At 42.7% G+C, this 14,725-nt stretch overlaps 1 long non-coding RNA gene across 1 annotated transcript in view; it reads left to right on the top strand.

Annotated features, from left to right (window-relative positions):
- Positions 1–784: 784 nt before the first annotated feature.
- LOC144542821 (uncharacterized) overlaps positions 785–14,725 on the top strand; it is a 104,946-nt gene continuing 91,005 nt past the window's right edge. Inside the window, exon 1 of the long non-coding RNA XR_013507478.1 lies at positions 785–847. This is a non-coding gene — a long non-coding RNA (uncharacterized LOC144542821). The remainder of the gene's footprint in view (positions 848–14,725) is intronic.

Here is a 14,725-nt window from a genome sequence, read left to right as displayed (position 1 = left end):
GGAGGTGATTTTTGAGTGTGCCATTTTTATATGAATCTTGTGTGTTGCTAGATTTTCTTAGAAACCTCTGCTAAGGTTATGAGAAGTAGTGTGACATAAATATTAATAAGACACCTTAGTTTATTTAAATTTAGCAGAGCACATCAATCATGTGCAAGTTTTTATTTAAAGTAAAGGCAAAAGGAAGGTCCCTTGAAGGGGTAGAAGGTGAGATGTTTGATCAGATTTTACATATGGCAAAGTACAAGAGACAAGAGACAAATTTTCAGATGCAGTGACACACTGAGCGCTGCAATTTAAATCATGCAACCTCTCCAGTGCTTTTATATATGGAAAATGATTCAGGAGGAAGTGGAGGCTTTTGGAAGCTCATCAAACCCACCACAGCCAATTGGACTGAGAGCTTTCAGCGCTGCCAAATCAACCTCATCATCGTTTTATTCCCACCCAATTTGCTGGGTGTTTTTTTGAATGAACTTTTAACCAGAGACAGTAGTGTCTTTTGATAAGTCGATTCAAAGCAGGTGAACTATGCCAAATGAGGAAAATGTTAGAGAGGAAATGTTAGAGATGATCGTCTGAAGAGAAAAGATCACATCATAGTAGGAGTCATGATGATGGGGAGGACAGGAGAGGAGAGGAGAGGAGTAAGGAAAGGACCAGAGAGGAGAGGAGAGGAGAGGAGAGGAGAGGAGAGGAGAGGAGAGGAGAGGAGAGGAGTAGGAAAGGACCAGAGAGGAGAGGAGAGGAGAGGAGAGGAGAGGAGAGGAGTAGGAAAGGACCAGAGAGGAGAGGAGAGGAGAGGAGAGGAGAGGAGAGGAGAGGAGAGGAGAGGATTAAGATGGACGTGTTGCATAAAACATGGGAAGATGTTACAGGAAGAAATGAGAGTTCATCTTGAGGCTAAAATTGATTTGCAGATGGACAAGTGGAACCCTTGACTCAGCCCGCAGCCAAACTTCACCACCTTTCCCTGAAATCAGACATGACAAGTCAAACAGCCGTTACTGGGGGGGGGAAAGTGATGAAAAGGAAGAGCAAGGAACGGCTAAATGGTAAAAAAGAGAATTTTGCACAAGTCATGGGTCGACTCAGTGTCGGTAAGGATATGAGTGACTGACTGAATGACTGACTGACCAACTTATACAGTCCGGTGTATGTCTGTCTTTTTGAGATTGACACTTTGCTCAGAGGGAACCGAAACAAAGGAGGAAAGACAAGAAGGGAAACATTCCCATCGCTCCATGGGTAGTCATATGTGTGCTGATCGTCCGGCAGGTCTCTCATTGTCAGGACTCGCCTCAGTTGGACGGCGTCCAGCTCACATCGGCCTGTGGGCTGTAGCTGTACAGTATGTGTGTAGGCCCGGTTTCCTCTTTCTCACGGAAACAACAGGGTTCCAGTCTACCATGGGAATTTCCCTGGACGGCAAACATCTCCTATTTAACCTACACAAGAGAGCAAGATGGATTCGGTTTTCTGAGAAAATCAAACCCTTTCAAAGGCATTCATGGAATTTCATTCTCTCGGCTATGCTCCCTTAATCTCTCTGTCTTGCTATTGTTCTGAAGATTTTGCCACCATATATACTGTCTGTTATCAAGCTATTCTTTGTTGTTTTATTTTCAGGCTTTCAAATCCACTCTGTCACACTGTCAAATGTGTTTGTCTGTTTTTCACTTTTCATTCCACTGCTATCTAAAGCCGAATGGAAGGAATTGTTTGTGCTTTTATTTCAAATATTCACTCATTAAACCTTGATTTGCCTCTCATCTTGAAATGGAAATTATTCATCCAAGTGTTATAGCAGGATGGCGTCCTGTCACCTCACCACGCATCATAACATGCTGTAATGAAGCTGAAACTTTTGATGTATAAGAGGCAGACAACAAAAAGATGCACTTTGGGGACCACAACAAACTTGCAAATGCACCCAAACAATCTACTGACAAGGAGAATAATTCACTACGCTGCAATAATGAACTAAAAGCAGCAGATTTGCCTGTGGCACAAAGCTCCCAGACCTGCAACATAACATTAAGGGAACGTCAACGCGAGGTTCATCCCACCGCTGATCACCGACTTAAGAGGGTTTTCAATCTGATGAGGTGGGTTGAACTGATCTGAATGTCATTTAGTAGACTGAACTGAATGGATTTGAACTAAACTGTGTGGCCCTGAATTGAACTCAAATCAAGTCAGTTCAACTCACCTCACTTCTGCTGTACTAAAATAGACTGAATTGTACTGAACTGAACAAAACTGAATTGCACAGTATTGCATTGCAAGACTGAAACTGCAGTGTGTCGCCCTGCACTGAACTACATTGCATTACCCACATTGCATTCCACTGCACTGCACTGAACTGAATGTAACTAAACAGAACCGTACTGTCTGGAGAGTTATGCTAGTCTGGGTATTCATCACCGCCGACGGTCCTATATTGGGAAAAGGTGATCTGGAAAAATCTGGGCCTTTGTATTGTGGATACAGTTCAGCACCACAGTTTAAAAAAAGGGGCTAATGTAATCCCCAGTTACCCTGAAGAAACCCCGCCGTCTCTGCCATCCTCCAAGCCCGGTCTTTGATCTCCGCCAGTCAACAAGCAGCATCCCAGCTCGGGACAGCAGAAGGCCTGTGCCACTGTCTGTCTCCGGCGGTGGGGAAACCTCAGCCCTCTCTCATGTGGCTGTCTGTTCCCCGGCCCAGCCTGTCTGTTTTGAAAACCCACCTTGAATTACTCCCCAGACACAAGATGCAGCAAGGGGACAAGAGGCACACAGTGCTGCCCGCCTGCCCGAAAGCCCTGGAACTCGGCACAGGCGGCCTATCAGAGCGCTGGGAACGCCGCGCTCCGAGCTAAGTCAACTTGGCTGCGTCCGGAGCTCAAATATTTGCGGAGCGCTGCGCGGCCCGGGTGCCGCTGGCAGAGCCTCACAGGCTTCAGCCTCCAAAACAAAAATTTGGGAGGTGGAGTGGAGGGGTGTGGAGGGGGTGGAGGAGGGGGGTTTGAATTTGGGGAATGTGCAGAACGCATGTTTATACACAAGTCTCTTCAGTCTCCCTCCTCCCTTTTCTAAACTTCCCAGGCTGACTTGATAAGCTGCAATGCAAAGGGGGATTTCGGACAGTCATGTGTACACTGTAGTCTCTCCACTGGATTTATAGTAGGGTGAGTGTGTTTGACAGGTGCAAGGCATTGTTAATGATTTCAGATCCTTCTTGAGTTCCTTTCAAGGTAGTTTTCATCATATTAAACCTGTCAGTCATAATGTACCGTAATACCAAGTATCGTCGTGTAGAACAGTAACCATAGCTACTAAAATTCTGCTGTGCAAAGGGTTTGCCATGCACCTTTACTTGATCCTTTCTTTATGCCTGTCAATGTGTCTATTCTTGTCCTACAAATACAACCACCACTAAGCTTTGCATTGTTCTGTGTTGACATGGTGCCATTTTGAGTCACGTCTCTGTCATTTCTGAATATTAAAATTAATGTCGAGCTCAAGCAACAATGCAGAAAACGTATATCAAGTTCAGTACCATTACGGTTCACATCAGTAGTTACTGTGCCTGCTGTGAATGCTTTATGTATCAAGCTGAAACATTAGGCCCACGGGTGTGTGTAGGGTGAGGCGAGTTCACATTAACTTTCACTCACCTATTCAGGTATCAAGTTTAGGGTTTTGGCATTTATGAGAACCCATAACAGAACGGGCCAAGGCCTATATACAGTAGAGTTACAAGTGTGTAACATTAGACTATTGTGCAGGTCATCAGACCCCTTCCCCTCTCCTCCACATAGGAAAATAGCTGGGTTTAGTCACAGTCACATTGCTGGAGGGTGGGTATAGATTTATTCTCTCACCCGTTGTGCCACATTAACAGGTATATAAAATGCTGCTTACTGCAACTGCCAAGCTTCCCCACCCGGAAAGATTGAGTCTTTTTCACCCCCACACCTACCGCAACCCGGGGAACATCAAACACAAAAAGCTTTTTATATGCAGATGCTTTTTGCTGTCATTGTGCTTTTTAATGCATTGTATATTTGCGCTCTTCCTAAACTGAATGCAAATGTGGAACCATGCGATCGACAGCATATGTGAGGGCAGGTGCTGTAAGGATAGAAAATATTTGGACTTTTCATATATTGTTAACGTGTTTAGGGTCTAATGCATCCATGTTTTTGCCTGTGCTGTTATGTCCATGTCTGTCTATGGATAGAGATATAAGACTTACCGTTGTAACGTTTTTATGTTAAATACTCTAGGGCCATCTAGTGGTCAAGAGGTATAATGAGTTAAATCACAAATCTCTCTGTCTCTCTCTCACTCTCTCTCTCTCAATTCAATATCAATTTAATGAAGCTTTATTGGCATGATGTTTTAAACATGTTGCCAAAGCAGAAAGTCACGACCATAAACAATAAGATAATAGAAAAATGAATAAAAAAGCAATATTGAAAATAAACAAATAAAAAAAATGTTAATGTCCGGGATGAGTAATATCTCTCTCTCTCTCTCTCTCTCTTTCTCACACACACGCACACTCACACACACACACACACACACACACACACACACACACGCACTCGTCCATAAACGCACAAAGATTGACACAAAATAGTTTGTCCCCACATATCCCCACTCTTTCACACTTGCACTCAGAAAGTCTGGCTTGTCTCCAATTACTCACCATGGGATGTTTCAGGACACTTTGGGCCTCAGCTCCCCTGCTTGCAGAGGACCAGACAGGTCACAGACAGCCTTAACACCACCGCCTCCCCCTAGTTCAACCCCACACGACTATGGGACATAGACAGAGCAGAGACCAACCTCTCTCCTGGGGGTGAAGTGAAAGCCAGTCCCCCGTCCAGTCTGCTGGGACACGCTGGGTTTTCATACGTGTGCATACATATATGTACGTATGTGTATGTTTGTGTGTGTGAGAGTGCATGCATGTGTGTTTTTTGCATTTGTGCTGCTAAACCCTAGCAGATAAATCACAATGGGACCTCCCAGTGACAGCCTAATCCTCTTCCTCCACTCTGACCCAGCGGACTCTCCCCAGATACACAGAGGAACACAGTAAGCCCATTTAAATACACTGGATTTAAACAGACTGTTGATCTAGGATTAATTTTGTGAAACACTGATCTGAAACCCTTGTAACTGATTGCGTTCCATGATACTCAGACCCATGAAACCCTTTAAAAAAAACGGTATAGCTTTAAAAATGCATGGGTGTCAGTGGGAAAATCAGGCAGTTTTTGTCAATAGCTCAAAAGACGATTTTTTGGAGACAGTTTTTCATTTGACAACATGAGTAAGATGGTCCATCAAAGCTGTATTTATTTATTTTTATTTTATTGTATTTATTTGTTAAGGACCATGTACAATGTTAAACATAAATGGTACCATTCAATGTATTGTACCAAATTTATCTTAGAGCTAATTTTCATCTGCAGTCCCTTGGCAGGTTATAATTGAAAACATACATATATACAATACGCACAAATACAAGCACATAACAGTAATGTATAGTAGACACTACATTTTAAACCGGTGCAAAGTGCATGTACTTTAAAAAATAAGTCAGTTACAGTCAACAAACAAATTACAAACAACGACAAATGAGTGGTTGCATGTTTAGCTTTAAGACAGATGTTTAATTCAGCTTTTTTAATTCGGGGGGAGCCTCACCCCACATATGTGGCTACAGTGTGTTGCTTTTTGTGTAGGCTACTGTATGTGCTGGATATATCTGGGTAGATAGTATATTAGTGTAGCATAAGTAAATCCCTCAACAACACAGCCACTTCCCTTAATACACAACATAAGGAGACAGAAGACCATAAGCAGATTCAGTATTTCCTGCTTTAATAGCCCTGTGGAATTGCTGACTGTGAGCTGAAACACACACGCACAAAAATGCACACACACACACTAGTAGATCCCAAGTATGATATGTAGCTTATGTATATGTATGCATCTGGGTAGAAAATGGAATAGTCTAGCATAAAGTCCTTCAACAACGCAGCCACCTCCCATAATACACAGCATAAGGAGACAGAAGACCACAGGCAGGTATTTCTTTTTCTAGTAGTAATGCAGAGTTGCTGACCACACAAGCACACACACTCACACACATACACACATACAGAGGCACAACATCACACACTTGCACAAAATGCTATTGCCCCTAATATCCCCACATTTACAACACGCACCCAGCTGCAGAGCCCTCTGGGTGCTGAGTGATGATCCGTCCTCCAGACAGCATGTCTGGGTGCTCACTCCCTCAGCCGAGTCGCAGGTCACAGCTCTCAGTGTGTGTGTGTGTGTGTGTGTGTCCACCCACCATAAACCCACTTTCTCACTCACAACACACAGAGTCCACTTACCATTTTACAGCCGTGAAAAAGAGTTCGGACTTTTTGGTGCCCCAGTTTTTACTAAAACCTCAGAGTTGACAAATTGATTACACTGTCAGTTATATTACCTGTGTCAGTTTGACAGGATAACATTCATGGAGTGAAGTGATGTGTGTTGGTTGAAACAGCCAACTAAACTGTGTAGTACTAGACTTGAATATTTTACAATAATCCAGCTCTGTTACTTGTTATTTCTTCATCTGTCCAACAGGTGGCAGTCATGTTTAATTTTGTATGACATTCTTTTCTTAATAACTCTTTAGAAATACCTGACCTACATTGAGCATTTTTTCCACCTAAGAATAACATTTTTAAAATTGAAATAGCAGCACAGATGAAAAGAACGATGAAAATGTTTTTTGTTTTTTTATAAGTTAAATGTTATTGAATAGTTCCTTCTAACTTTGAGGATTATTATATGTTTGACACATTTTAGGAGACAGGTTGTTGCTTGTTGGACTTTCAACCACTTATTTTCCCATGGCTTCACAATCACTCTAATAAAACCTTATATGGAATCCGTGCTTTTATTGTCCATCCACGGCCCACACTTTATATACCTGGATGAAGAATCTCCCCAACAATTGTCAGTTGCCTTGACTGATGTTAATTCTTCCCCTGTGTCAGGCCGTAGCCCATTTGTAATCTTTTCCCCAGCTCCGATAAATCAATACATCAGTGCCTTGTCTCTGAATGTTGCGTTTTATCCTAACACTATTCCCAATGCAACAATTCATTGCTCTCCTGTCCCAGTTCTTGTGATAACCGTGGAATTACAGATGAGAGAGAGAGAGAGGGAGCGAGAGAGAGAGAGAGAGAGAGAGAGAGAGAGAGAGAGAGAGAGAGAGAGAGAGAGAGAAATCGGGGGCACACGGCATAAGGATGATTTATCGACTCGACTGCTTTTACAGGTTCATGTAGTGTTGGTGGGCCAGCTGAAGGATGACGATCGTAACCCAATTCCTGCTGATATAACTGAAAGGAATCAACAGTTCCTTTGAGATCCCTTCCTTGCCTATAGCTTTCCTTTCTCTGACTTTCACTGAAACCCCTCCAAGGTTTCCCCCACTATCAGAGGCGCTCTCTGTGTCTCTGTGTGGAGATAATATAGGCTTAATAAATACTTTCCAACCTCCTCCCTCTCTCTCTCTCTCTCTCTCTCGCCCCGTCCCGCCCCGGGGGCACTGGCTATCGGAGGTCTTTATGACCCATCTGCCCCGAGGGGTTGTTGGGCCATAGCTGGAATACACACACTCCTTTGATCTCCGCCACAGAGCACTCAGACGTGGTTAACTTCAGATTAGATACCCTGCCATTTGCATAATGCCTCCTTTAGTCGTTTGCAGAGCAGGCGGTGACTCAGGGGGAAACACGGTAGTTAGAAGCACAGAGGCTCACGGTGCATGCTCACTGCAAGATCTTTAAGATTAGTCAACTCCAAAGTTACAGGAGAATACTGCTGTCATTTAGAGTTATAGGCTATTTACTGCTGCATACACCCAGTCTCATTTCCCCCAATCATTTTGCAATGCATGCTGTATGTATTTATATTTACTTGTTTTTGAAATCCAATCTTTACGGTGTCAAACGTAGCTTGAAATGAATCGTGTCCTGGCTAACAAAGACGCCCCGAATAAGAACACATGGATGTGACAATAAACGTTGTAAGGCGAAATGTTTTTGAGGGATTATTTCCTAGCAGAGACTTCCATTTCTTCCTCTGGTTGCCAGGTGATTGACAGTAAGTAGGCACTAATGTAATGCGCGCTCAGATATGAAAACACTCAACTCGGGCACAACGAAATAACAATAAAAGAAAATTGACAAAACTAAATTAAGGCTTCACGTCTGCTGTGATGGATTGTGTAGCTCGGGCAATTTTCAAGTCAGTGGAAGTTGTTTTTCATACTTTACGAGAATGAATGGCAGCAAATGGCTTCTTCTGGAGGCAGGAAAATGAGCTCTGACATCTATAACTATGCAGCGGCAGCCAAGAAGATTGGCACAAGCTTAAAAAAGAAACACCAGTATCACCCTTTAAGCATAGTGTTTGAAATCATAGCTCTTAGAGACAGCTGCTGAGAGAAACAAGGATGTGGGTGAAGTGAAGTGGGGCTAAATTTGGTCTAAATCATGTAGTGATTTGTTCAAGTTAATGTCCACCCTTGTGTCTCTGTCCAGTCTAATTGGTCTTATCTCAAGCAGCCGGTTCAGGGAGTCTGTCCCAGTCCAGGTGGCTCTGAGCTCAAGTATCTCTCAAGTAAACCAGGGTTCAGATTTAAAGCATCCTCTGTCTGCTTTGTGGCCTTGTGGGTCACTATCAGCTGTCTGGTCGGTTTCCCCAGACCATCCCATCCAACACACACACACACACACACACACACACACACACACACACACACACGCCCCTCTGACCCCCTCCCAGTCGCGTGCCTGTAAACTGATGAATGAAAGGTCTTAAGACACTGCAGGTTTGAATTACCTCTCTGGTAGTGACGCTGGTTCTGGTACATCTATTGGTCCTAATGCACACACACACACACACACACACACACACACGCACACACACACACATACACCAGACACGGCAGCAGAGATAAAGTGAGATCGTTTGGCCATGCACACCATGACATCAGCATTTGAAATGGAGAATCCTCTCTCTCTCTCTCTCTCTCTCTCTCTCTCTCTAATTCTCTAATCTGTAATCTCTGGAGGGAGGGAACCAGTGTATTTAATCAGACTCAGATCCATGGTCTTCCAACATCTAGATCTGACCTAGTTTAGCTGTTGAGGGACTAATGTCCTCAAGTCACAAGTCTGAAGTCACAAGTTTCCTGAAATCTGTTTCCCATTGAAGACGATTGGTTGGTGTAAAGAGAGAAGAGGTGTGAACAAATTGGGCGCACTAACTGTTGAGCAGGTATGCCTGACCTCAGAGAGGTGAAATAGTAAACTTGTAGGCTTTTATTGTGTTTTATATATTTGTGCTGACAAAAGCACATACAATTTAAAGTTAAGCATACAAAATGTATTCATTCATTCAATTAATAAAACAATATAACAAGGCGGTTTAAAAATGAATAACACAAACCATCTTATTAAAGTAATTTTAAAAAATCACAAAGCAAGGGCACATTTGTGGCAATCATATAAAGTTTTGCCAAGACCGCATCTTTTTTTTAGAATGCTATCAATAAATGAACATAAAGTTTAAGTCTGGATTTTCAATATATAAACCCTTTACCAAGACAGAAATGTATTGTCTGTTCCTTTATAATGGATTTATCAGTTATCTGTCTTTAAAATACAGTCTCCATCTCCAGAGCTGAGGTTGGTGCGGTTCAGCTGAATTCTTGGATGCTGTGTTTTATAGCTGCTGTGCTGCTGCCGGCGATGACAGATATGGAGTCAATGATTGAATGAGCGTGAAACTCTGAGTTTCACCCCTTTCTAGCTCTCTCTTTCTCTCTCAAACACACACGCACACACACACACACAGAGTAAAATCACCAGCGTTAATTTAACTATGAGGTTTTTAAAAATCAGCACTACGCCAGTGTTTATGTAAGTCCACAGTCATCAGAGTTTAACACTTTTAGATAGTTTTGAGCAGCCGCCCCAGAGCCACATCAGCTCATGAGTGGACAAGCAACTGTCCAATCAACACCTGTCAACTCCAAATAATTGTCGCTGAAAAATGACTTACAAACACTGAAAACTCACATGTGCACACACACACACTGCACATTACATATCATTATCAAATGATTCAGAAACATATTTCAAGATACTTCTGCACATCCAAGTCAGTACAAGACAGATACTGACCAAGGAAAATCGACAACCGTTCTCTCTGGCCTATCAAGTTATGCCGGTCAATAAAAAAGGCATTCCTTCCCCAGAGGTCAATACAGAGAGGTTACTCTGTCCGTCCCGTCTTTATCTGGACTCTGAGCGGCATTCTTTACATGTGTTGCTATGCAAATGGAGCCCTTACAGTCTCAAGTGGTGGCAGAGCTCCTGCGAGATGAACCGCTGAACTCCTCTATCTGCCTCTGCATTCCTGTCAATTGGCTGAGTGGGAGCGAAGTTCTGCTGAACATGGCCGTGTGTGTGTTTGTGTGTGTGTGTGTGTGTGTGTGTGTGTATGTGCTTGTATTTCTGTACTTATAAGGATGAAATGTCCTCACAAGGATAGAAATATGAGGAAAATCCTCCAAAGTGAGGCCATTTTGTCTGTCCTTTAGTTAGGCTAGTTTAGGGTTAGACCTTGGGTTTAGGATTAAGATTAGATTTAGGATTTGGTTTAGGTTAGGAAAAGAGTTAAGGTTAAGCAGGATTGGGTTTAGGGTTAGAGTTTATTGGGTTAAGGTTGGGTTTATGTGTTCTTAATAGAAAAAAATAAATAAAAATAACTGTATTCTGTTATGTTACCTAAAAAATAATGTAGTCTGATTACAGATACACAGATACATGTGTGTGTATGTATGTGTGTGTATGTGGTTACATGCATGCATGACAAACAGCAGGACTCTCACAGGACTGTACAGCTGCTGAGATTGCCAAGGTTGATGAGAGGGACTGGTGTTAGAGTATGTGACCGGTATGGGACTGAGCACACCTCTCCTGTTGTATCTGTCACCTCTTTTAAGTGTGGATTATATAACGGCAGCCAAGGGTACAGGAAGCAGGAAGGGGACGCAGATTATATGTCCCCTCTAGTAGTGCATTCAATTGTCCCCTGCAAAAAAAATAGTTTTTCTTTGCATTGATCGACTCAGGGGACATTGATCCTGAATAGGACTTTTATTGTGAAAGATTCCACCACAGTTAAAGGAAGAGCAAGCCTAGTTCCTTTCACATGTTCCTAGCATGCTAGTGGACAAAAGGTAAAGTAGCATTGGACGAGCGATAATGAGTGGGTTACTGTCACCACCACCATGCAAAACAAGAAACATAAACTGATATGAGTGGGGTTTTTCTGAGGATTGCAGAGAACTGTAAGTACAGTATGAAGCTAAACTTTATGTATTAACAGAAAGTATTAACAAAGCAATCAGTGTCAGTAGGATTCAAGCATGTGCCACTGCCAGACCATCTGTATTGTCCATCTTTTTTCACACTTTTTGGCACTGTCTTATAGTGGCTATCCACATCACCCACATATTCAGGAGAATTATGTCAGTAAACTAGCCATTGTTGACATTAGTCTCCCCAAAGGAGCTGAGCTCTCTCACAGTTTCCGTCATTCACGTTAGCAATACAACACCATGTTTAATTGTTTCTCAATTTATCGTCATGGTCACAGTGTAATACCTGGCCCAAGGCAAAATTAGATTTACAGACTTAATAGAGAAAGAGTTAGTGCTCTCTATGTATGCAGGACAGAGACAGCCTCCTCACTCCCAATGAAACCCGAGAGAGGGAGAGAGATGAAAGGAAGATGCAAGACATCAGGTAAAATAGTGATGTATTCTCCACAACATTCTAATGAAATTATGGAACTAGAATGCAAGTTCAAAATAACCGCAAAGGAAGAGTTTATTCCATCTGTTCAAGTTTATACTATTCTACCATGATTTGAATGCACTTGACCAGAATAGGAGGAAGCCGCTTTATGATCTGGTCTGATCAGATTTAAGTATGCACACACACGTGCTGTCAATGTTTGCTCCCATTCCCAATCCCAAACTGCAGATGCACCCCTCCTCCCCAACCCCCTCCATCTATCTATTCTGTATCAGTACTGGTGTGTTTTGCATTTCTTCTCAGGAGTGGAGCAACAGGGCAGCAGCAGTGTAGCAAAAGTGGCATAAAGGTGGCTACATGTGTAGATTGTCTAGTTAAAAATGAGGGTTAACCCTAACCCATGTTTAAGCATTTGATGGGTTTAATTTCAAAAAGCTTTGGGGAAAAAATTATAATAATGATAATAAAAAATCAACAATTAATATATCAAAAACAAAGCATTCTCTCCTCAAAAACATATTTTTTATAACTAATTTCTGAGGAAATGTCGTCTTAAAAAAGAATACTCACACTTTTGACCCTAGCATTCATTAGATCACAGAAACATGCATACATTTTGAAATCAGATATATTTCAATACTGATTGCTGTGTCAAAGCACAAAAATGTGCAGTCCAATAACGTCGTACATGAGCTCCAGGGCTCTTTCAGTACCGACTGTGTGCTCATTGTTCCGAGGCTTGAATGTGAGTTCAGAGGTGCAAATGGATGAAATTGCTGTTGCTTCAGTTCGGCTGCCAATGCTGAGAGAATGGATTAGGAAGGTTTATGCCTTGATGAAAGCTGATTTCTCAGTCTGAAATAAAGCTGAATTCCCAGTGCAAAATAAGGCAGTGATTTATAATGCTGGATATTTTGTGTGCTCCAGAGGCCCTTGACGTGGCATGCTCCACCAGCTATGAATCACTTGCAATGAACGGAAAACTTTACTTACAATACTATCATTCCACTTTTATCCAATTTTAAACCCAACCAACCTTCATGAAATTGTCATTTGGAACTCGTTTCAATGCTAACAGGCTGAGTCATAATGACAGTATTTTAACAAATGATGCCCAAATGAAAAAATGGCCTTCAAAGGGATGACAAATCACCTATAAGATCTAAGATAACACACTTTTTCCTCTTTTTCCCCCCTCAAACTTCTTGCGCAAGTCTGGAACTCATTTCTGTCCTTTTTCAGATAACAACGACATGAGTAGCACTTTCGTGACACTCCGCAGAGTGCAGGTTTGAGCCGGTCACACAAAGAGCCCATTCATTACCGGGGCAGAAATACCCTTTCAACACAGATGCCATCTTTCCAGCCACATGTAGGACACTCAAGAGAGACGCGGCAATAATAAGCTTGGAAATTTTTTTGGCAGCTCACAGCCAGACATGGCTCAGGTATGTGTGCTCAAGAGAAGAGGGAATAAAACACAACAGTGAAATGAAATGAAGCAGCTTTCTGGACCGAACCACCAAATTGAGGTCAGATTTATTAAGGGCCACTCAAGGGAACTTGTGTCGGTTTTCAGATTAATCACATTTATTCATGGTTACATACACAGACACACACTACGCTGGCAACGTCATGGGTAAATTGTGTAATTAGAGTGGAAATCTTTTGCACACCCTCTTTTCATCGATCACATTGACAGTGACTTGAGCTTATTGGCACGGTTTCAGATATTCCTGTCACATTAGAGATGTCAGGCAGACAGCTGCGTGCATCCCCATGCCAAATCAAATATATCGCTGCCTAGGTGGAGTGTGGCATAGTTCAGTGGGCTCATATCAAAGCTTGTGCCGCAAATTGACCATAATGCCAAGCAGCTGCGAATGTGATTGTATAATTACAGATAAACGAAGACGTCTCACATCCTGAATCTCCCAAAGCAATACACACAGAAGGGTGGTCTGTTAACACAACGTGACACCCCAGATAAATTAGTATAAACTGGTCAGAAGTTTATCATTTGGGAAATAAAAAGGAAGCCCATCTTAATGAAACATGATGGCTGATAGTGTTTTTTATTTATTTTTTTATTCTAACCATTGAGAAATGAGGTTATAAGTCCCGCGGGCGCAATTCCAACTGATGAGGAAGTCGTGGAGGAGGTCCGCCGGTCTCAGTTTTACATGAGGCATAAAACCGGGACTATATCAATATTTGAGAATCAGTTCGTCCGCGGTGTTGGGATTAGAGAGGATAGGGGCCTGGCATCCGGTTGTTCCCAACCTGTCGCAATAGGTTCCATGTGCGGCACTGTACAGCTGTCAGGCGCTGGTAAAAATAGAGGGTGTAAGAGAAACGGCCTGTGCCAGAATGAAAAGACAGTCAGGCTGCTCCGCCCCAAAGGCCTCTCTCCCGACACCTTTCAGCAGATATGAGACACAATTAATTGAGCGGTTCTTCCATACGGGAATTAACCTTTGAGAGGGAAGGCAGTGTGTGTGTGTGTGTGTGTGTGTGTGTCTAATCTCCCGACACCTCGGTGACACCGGGCCTCAGAGAGGAGGAACAGCCCCCCCCCCCCCCCCCCCCCAGGCACTATCTCTTGATTTAATTTATCTTATCGAACACCCAAGCAGGCTTGCAGACATGCGCATGCACACGGACACATACACACACATTTTCAAACAGCATTCACACATGCACTCTCTCTCTCTCTCTCTCTCTCTCTCTCACACACACACACACACACACACACTGATCTGCAGTCACGATGAACATGCAAAAATGCAAAAAGTCTTTCCTCAGTAGGCTACAGTCAGT

Source organism: Centroberyx gerrardi, chromosome 19 (assembly GCF_048128805.1).
Source record: "Centroberyx gerrardi isolate f3 chromosome 19, fCenGer3.hap1.cur.20231027, whole genome shotgun sequence".
NCBI classification, from domain to species: domain Eukaryota; kingdom Metazoa; phylum Chordata; class Actinopteri; order Beryciformes; family Berycidae; genus Centroberyx; species Centroberyx gerrardi.
This window is presented reverse-complemented; position numbering and strand designations above follow the sequence as displayed.